Genomic DNA, 8083 nt, shown 5'->3' with positions numbered 1-8083 from the left:
ACACAAAATCCAACACAAAATCAACCCACAATGCCTAAATTTTCATCACATTCCGTACCAACCGAGGAGAACCTACCCAATGGTACTCCCACACCACAACACTTAACCGGAAATTTCATTGCCAAATCCGCATTTATCCAATTAGTCGAAAGAAGCCAATTTGGGGGGATGCCTAGTGAAGACCCTCACTCTCACATGGAGACTTTTTGTGACTATTGTGATGCAATTTCACAAACCGGTGTAACTCAAGACCAAATTTCATTGGTCTTATTTCCTTTTTCTCTAATTGGCACCGCAAAACAATGGTTGAAAGGCCTTGATAAGGCTACTCTCGGAATTGACTCTTGGAAGAAATTGGCTCTAGCTTTCTAAAAGAAGTTCTACCCACCGGAAAAGACTAACATGCTAAGAGCTCAAATTACGGGCTTTAAGAAAAGAGATGAAGAATCCTTAAATGAAGCTTGGGAGCGATTCAAAGGAATTTGTCGCTCATGTCCTCATCATGGACTTAGCGAGTGGTTCTTGGTACAACAATTTTGGAATGGTCTTTATGAAGACTCAAGAAACATTCTCAACATGGGATCAAATGGTATGTTCACCAAAGTTGACGATAATCAAACTTGGAACAAGACTGAGGAAATGGCGGTCCATAATTCACAATATAGTAGACCTCGCAAGGCTACTAGAGGAGGAAAGCATGAAGTGGACTCTATTACTAAATTCGGTGCTCAACTTAGTGCTCACATTGATACCATCAATTTGAAGTTCGAAAAAGCTATGGCTAGACTTGAAGAAGCCTCAAATTCACCAAAGCATCATGTTAATGCCATGACGGCATCTTCATCAATCCCAAGTGGGGTATGTGAGAATTGTGGAACTTTGGGACATGACCAAAGCGAATGTAGGGGAACAAATGAACAAGTGAATGCTTTTCAAGCATACAAGAGTGGTACCCCTTATTCAAATTATTACAATGAAAACACCAAATTCCACCCAAATCTCTCATACAAAAGCCAAAATGTTCAAAACCCTCAACCCACATACACCCCACCTCCCAGGAGAAACCAAAATCAAAGACCCTTTTACAACCAAAACCAAGGTTACCAAAATCAAACTCCATACAATCAACAAAATGACCAAGGTTTTGATGTTCAAAAAGCGGTTCTCTAAATGCAAAAGAATCAACAAGAGTTTTTCACTCAAATGCAAAAGGATAGTCAAGCAAAGGAAATCACCATCAACAACATCCTAGCCCACACCAAAATGTTGGAAACCCAATTGACTCAACTAGCATCTTCAAGCTCACAAAGACAAAAGGGGCAATTACCACCTGTAGATACCCGTATCCGTCGATATTGGAATTTATAGAGTACCCGACAAACACCCGATGATGATAGGACACACGTTTTATGATGTAGAATGAGCGTTGTCGACGGAGTATTTTATTAATTTAAATGATATTTAAATTAAATGTTTTTTTAAGTGAATTCATTTTATTGCTTTATTTTGAATTTATTTTCTCAAGTTTATTTTATTGAAAATAAAATAAATATTTGATTTGAAAAATCATTTTATGAGTATATTTGATTTGAAAAATCATTTATTTTAATGTGTTAATCGATTTGAAAAATCGATTTAAAAATCGAAAAAACCCGTTTTAACCACACGTTTTGGAGCTCGATTATAGCTCGGTTTTTGAGCCCGTTTTCTTTACGAGTTGGCACGAATCTCGAGTACACTAACCAACCTAGGCTTCTACCCATCCAACCCCAGTTCGAACCCCCTTATCCACATCCCAAATCTCGTCCCAAGCCCCCCAACATAGCCCAACTCCTTCCCAACCCGTGTTCAACATAGCCCATTTGTTTTGCTCCAAACTTGGTCCAAACCCGCAACCCATCACCACCAACCCGTACTCCACACTACCCACCATTCCCACGTCCAAACCCACCATGAAACCTCTCCACAAAACCCGTCTCCAACACTCCAAAACAGGCCCCAAACAACACGACACAAACAGCCCCCTGTTTTCGTTCAGCTCAAACCCGAGTCCAAAACCCGCTCCAAACACCTGCAAAACCCGTGCCCATTAACCCTAAACCATACCCTAGTATCCTACCTATGCTTCCCTAGCTTAACCACCAAGAAAACCCCTCACAAAGCCTCTCAATCCCTCACAAAAGCTGCTGGACAGCAGCTATGCGCAAATGAGCCCGTCTGCCTCTCCCCTCTAAAACCCTACCTTAACTCCTTATAAATACCCCCCCTTCACCATAAATTCATGCCTCTAAGTTCTCCATACATACTACCTTCACTTACAAGCTTTAAACTCCAGAAACAAACCCTAATTGCCTCCCAAAAACCCTCGACAAAACCGACTTACAAACTGAGAATCAGTTTGTGTGTCCTCTTTGAAACCCTTCATTCTCCCTTCAAACCTCCATAAAAATTCGAGTTTCTTGTTCCAAATTAACCATACAACATCCATCAACACATTAGACAAATATTTACGAGCCAAATTGCCCTTGAGAGTACACGAATTCCCTCGAAAAACAGAGTGTTATACACTCTGTTTTTGTGACTTTTCTGTCTGTCCATTCTGTTTGTGCTCGTTTTTCGTCTTAATAACTCAAAACGAGCAGGGATTGTTTAAAGATCTATGTTCTACTCTCTTTCTAGTTTTCAAAACATCTTTTAAATCGAATTTTCACCGTGAAACGAGAGAGAAATCGCAGTTTGAAAGTTGCTGTCCAGATTTGCAAAAAACGTGTTGTTTGCTTTGTTTCTTCGTCGACGACGGCCTCTCGAGATAAAATCTACCATCGATTACGACCCAAGACGGTGTAAACGATACATGTAGGTTGAGGGTGCATCAAATCCTCCTCTTTCTCCCTTTTATTTCGTTTTTTTATGTTTGTTTTTTATTGTTTCGTTTTATTTTGTTTATCGATTGTTATTATTAACTATGAAACTAGTTTAGTCCGAGTATGAGTTAAAGTACCACCATGAACACCCGCGTTGACTTGAGATGGGAAAGAAATCCGCTACATCAGTCGGTCGTAACCCCCGTCTTATTTACATATCCTCGTGTTCAAGGTAGGGCATTAATAAAACAAATTCTAACTTCGCTCTTCGCTTTTGACCCCTCTTTTGTTTCGTGTAATTCGACCCACCCTAGGACCATTCACATGTTAGTATAACCTCTGATTGTTAACATATAACTCGTTTAGATGACATTAGATCGATTTAATAACCTAATTAGGCACGTTAGGGTACATCGACATAGCTTTAAAAATCAACTGACGATTCTATAACCTAATTGAACGCATCTCTCTTTTCACTCGATTTCTCGCTAGCATAGGAGTGCGTGATTAGCACCTTCCTATTAACACTCGATGAGTAGCGTTAATATCGTAACTTCTTGACCTAATTTGACCCCTTTAGGCCGTTTCTAACTTGTTTTCTAGCCCGCTTTCGAACTTGTTTCGCAATCAATTGATCTAACTAATGAACCTGACCTAGGACCTAGGGTAGCCGTGTCTAGAGTGGCCGTGGCTTGGCCGTGTCCTTTGGTCTTTCTTGCTTCGTTTCTTTATGAATCGTTTGTTCTTTATTGTTTCATCGCTTGTAATTTATCGTTTGTTCATCGAGTTGTAATTTTCAAGTTAGCTTTCTCTTATCGAGTCAAAACCTCTTCCAAAAACCTTAGTCTTGTTTGGTTAGATGGTTGTGCCCCAATGCATGTAAGAGCGTAGTAAATCGCATGTTGTTTAAAGCAACATGGCCCGATTTATGCTAATGCATGCTTTGGTGTGTGACCCAATGTCTAATTCGATAAGATTAAGTGAAAGCACGCATTACGAGGAGTGACCCAAGGCCGTGAGTCATGTAAGCCGTGGGCCACCCCTTTGTGCACGTTTTGCTAGGCCGAATGGCCATGTGGCGTGTATGGTGTCGTATATAGCAATTGTATTTAGATCGAGTTGTATCTTTAACTTCTCGTTGTGTCGGCATGAAATGCCTGGGTTGTAATAGGGTAGATCCCAACGGCTCCCCCATTCCCATCAAGCCTTGTTTCCTTTGTTTTGTATGTTGTTAGATCAATCAACCCACATGCTAAATTACAACTTTGACAAAGTTAGTTTAGTTGCATCTAAATCGACATAGAAACTTCACATGTTAGGGTTTTGAAAACGATGTTTGCATATCATATATCGTAGTAGCTATGACCTTGTTTGAAATCCGACACTTGACTTAGTAGAGGCCGTTATTGACGGGCGGGGTTATGTGTCCTTATGGGCTTCCTAACACGTACCCTCACCCCTTACTCAAGATCTATGGTTTGTGGATCCGTCTAAATACCATTGGATTACGAGAGTCATTCAAATCGAGTGATATAGGGTACAAGTCTTTATCTTTAATCACTCGTAGTCGATTGGCTTTATGCTTTTCGATGAAAGGTGTAAAGTTGACTTGAACGGTTCCAAGTTCCCAAAAAACTTGGTGGCGACTCTAATTTGTCTTATTCGATTCGAAAGAACCTCGAGTTGATTATGCCTAGTGTGGATCCCGCGGACGCAGTTCCCGAGGGCCTTGTCCACGCTTGGCGACTCATTGGGGAAAAGAGGACTAGTTACACTTTGTTTCTAGGGTCTTTTCCTCCGAGGTGAAACTTGAAAAGAAAGTATTGGAAAGTAAAACATTACTCATAATGCTACGATTCATGCATAAACTCTTAAGGATTTTCCCTGGCCGTCCCAGCGTTTCTTTGTGATGCGTGGGGGGCGACGTCCCACTATGCCAGGAACTCACACATTGCTTGCTTCCGCTCCGCCTCGCGTGGTTCTTGATGGTGGGGATGCTCTTCTAGGTACTCTACCTAAAGGCCCTTGCTCTATAAGACCGCAAAAGGATGGAGGGCATATACCTTCTTGTAGAAGACTTGCCGAGACTTAGAGATATCTAGGAGCATACATCCTTATAACATGAGAATGACAATGTGCAAGGTGTTTTCCCGAGTCTTTTCAAAATTTTCTATGTCAATTTCAAAACCGAACTTTTGAACAACTTACTTTCAAATAGCGTGATTTTCAAAACGCGGAATGCTTTTAAATAGGACTAGAATTTTCGGCCAAAATAAGCTTTTATAGCCGGCATGCTGCCCATTTCAAATCTCATTTTCAAATCGATCCTTCGTTTTTTTAAAATTCAATCCAAAATATTTCTCGAACCTTAACCAAGCATGAAATGCATCGAGTCGTGTCCGGGTCATGGCCGTGTTAGGCCAGGCGTTTTTTCGTTCCAAGAGTCTAGAGCACGACCCTGTTGGGTCACCCAAGCTCACCTCTTGGGCTTTGAGTCATGTTGGTCGACCATTTGGTCTAGGATAGTCCACAGAAACGTCCAAGCTAGGCCCTTTAGGATGTTTCACCCGAACCTATGGGCTATGTTAGTCCAATCACGGGTTTAGTCACACCGAGTCCAGTTTAGAATCGAGCTATGACAACTTGAGTCATGTCGTCTTGTCGAGTCTAAAATAAATCGAGGTCTAAATCCAACCGTGAGTCGAACCTTTGGTTAGTCAGTCTCGAGTCGAGTCTTTGCTTGAGTCAAGTTGGTGTCGTGTCCTTAAGTGTGCACGGGCTCTTACTTTAAATATTGACTCAGTTCGGGGTTTTCTTGTAGAAAGGCCGCCAAAAACCCGACGTCAAGCAATGGAAGATGCTGTTAACAAACTCACCGAGGCCGTGAACCTCATGATGACCCGAATGGATGCGATCGAATCTAAGCTGGGTGAAGATTCCTCTTCATCTACCCCACCTCTGACTGATCTGAAGAAACGGTTCAAGTTCATTAAAGACCGTCTGAAGATCTCCCAGGGGAAGAACATCCACTATGAAAATTCTAGGGCCTATGCCCCAGTTCAGGATAAGTTGCCCACAAACATGGTACTCACTGATATCCCAAAGTTTAAGGGCACAGAAGATCCGGTCCACCATGTTAAGGCCTATAAGGGGTACTTAGCACTGAAAGGAGTACCTGCTGAAATGCTCTCTGAAATTTTCGCTCAATCTCTGGATGAACACCCGAAGGCGTGGTTCTACAATCTTGACCTTAAGAACTTCCCCACTTTCGAAGATATTACGGTGGAGTTCTGCAAGCACTATGCTGATAATGTCGAGATTCAAACCAACATAAGAACATTGGAGGTGATGACACAGAAAGAAAAAGAAGGCTTTACTGAATTCCTTGCAAGATGCCGCGCTGAAAGCGTGAAGTTAGCCAAGAAGCCCGACGAATTTGAAATGGTAGATAAGTTTGTAAAGAATCTACGACCTGTTTATCGCAATGCTCTTAAATACCAGAATTTTGGCTCTTTCAAAGAATTGAAAAGAATCGGGATAAAGGTAGAAGACTATGTCATAAGGGCTGAGGCTGAAAAGCCGAAAGGGTACCAAGGGGCCTCATCGTCTAGGACCAAAGTGAAGGAAATGTAGATTCATATACATATTTAACATACTCATATATGTCTAATTAATTTGTCATAAAATTAAAACGGATTTTATGCATGCAAACATAAATAAAAGAGAAGAGAAATAATGTCCTTACATTGTATATTTCGGCTATTAGGGCACAAGAGAGATCTCCTTTCTCTTCTTGCTCTTGAGCTTTTCCAATGGAAGAACAAAGATCTAAGTGTAAGATCTCTCCCTATGTATTATACCCAAGGCTTCCTCTTAATCAAATTAATATTACAAGTACTAGTGTGATATTAATTTTGTAGAAAAATTGAACCAAAAATATTTGGTTTTGAGCTCTCAAAACCGGTTGAGAGAATAGGAGAGGAAGAGTGATTATTTTGTCACACTAAAATAATTTTTGATAAGAATGAATGAATGAATATTTTCACACACTAATCCATATAGTGCATAATAGAAAAATAAGAAAAGAACCCTTGTTCTTTTCTATGTGAAACCGGGTAGGGTGAGGAGAGATGGCCAATGCATGGTCTTTGTGGTCTTACACAAAAACACTAGGTGTGCATGCCTAAATTAGAGAAGCAATGATGAATTCCACTAATCCAAATTAACACAATATGTTAATTAAGCCTCATTATTTCGGTCCATAATGTAATATGGATTTCATATTATTTTTGTCAAATGTCAATATGTCACATGTCATATGTAACATAAATTGTTTATGTATTTTTAATATATTAAAAATCAACGTATTAATTAAAATACGTCATATACAAAATTGACCTAGTAATTCATAATTACTTGTACCAAAATATTTTGCCCTTTTATAAATCGCATTTATAATAATTCATTCAAGTCCAATCGTTTCTTTAAACAATAATTTCATCCGAGTAATGATACAATTCAATTACTCGGACCGTATCTCATTTAATCACATTTCAATTTGATACGTAAATTTTACTTCCAAAATTGTCCGTCAATTTTTCAAATAATTTAATTAACTCGTAACATTATACGATTAATTAAATGATCAATTAAGAGAATTGCCCTATAGGTATGACCTAGGGGGTCAACTGATCACCACCGTCACACGACAGTAATGTCAAACTCTAGTCAGCCAATCATTACCGATATATGTTGACCATTGTGATAACAATATTACTTCCCAATTGTATTCTTAAAATGAGATTTAGTAATGATATTTAAATCATGTGATCGCACTATTGTTGAGGACACATTTCCCAACAATCTCCCACTTGTCCTCGACAAGTGTGCGTCACCAATTCTCTTGTCCTATTACTATCTCCCACTCAATGCAAGGTGTCTTTCGGTCGTACTTGCAAGTGATCATATCGAGTGGTTTCCTCGATCCGGAGAATAAGCGATTGACCGGATTTATCCACTCTGGATACCTTCCGAGCGTGGCCACGAATTTCCAGTTCATTGCTCCTCGAGTGGCCCCGAGATATTGTTATAACCCTGACAAGGGGTGGACAATTCCTATCGCACTCATTCCCTTCAACTAGCCACAGCCATCATGACCAAAAATATGCCCATTTGACCCCATTTACGAAGGTCGTAGTAACACAAATCAAAGTTAATCT

General features: G+C 40.1%; 1 non-coding gene across 1 annotated transcript; it reads right to left on the bottom strand.

Moving 5' to 3' along the window:
* Window positions 1-402: 402 nt before the first annotated feature.
* LOC141593574 (small nucleolar RNA R71) lies at window positions 403-509 on the bottom strand. The gene has a single exon (XR_012521648.1). It is a non-coding gene; the product is annotated as a small nucleolar RNA R71 (small nucleolar RNA).
* Window positions 510-8083: the final 7574 nt, after the last annotated feature.

The sequence above is a fragment of the Silene latifolia genome, chromosome 7 (genome assembly GCF_048544455.1).
Source record: "Silene latifolia isolate original U9 population chromosome 7, ASM4854445v1, whole genome shotgun sequence".
NCBI classification, from domain to species: domain Eukaryota; kingdom Viridiplantae; phylum Streptophyta; class Magnoliopsida; order Caryophyllales; family Caryophyllaceae; genus Silene; species Silene latifolia.
The sequence above is the reverse complement of the archived record's forward strand: the minus strand, read 5'-3'. Positions and strand labels throughout refer to the sequence as shown.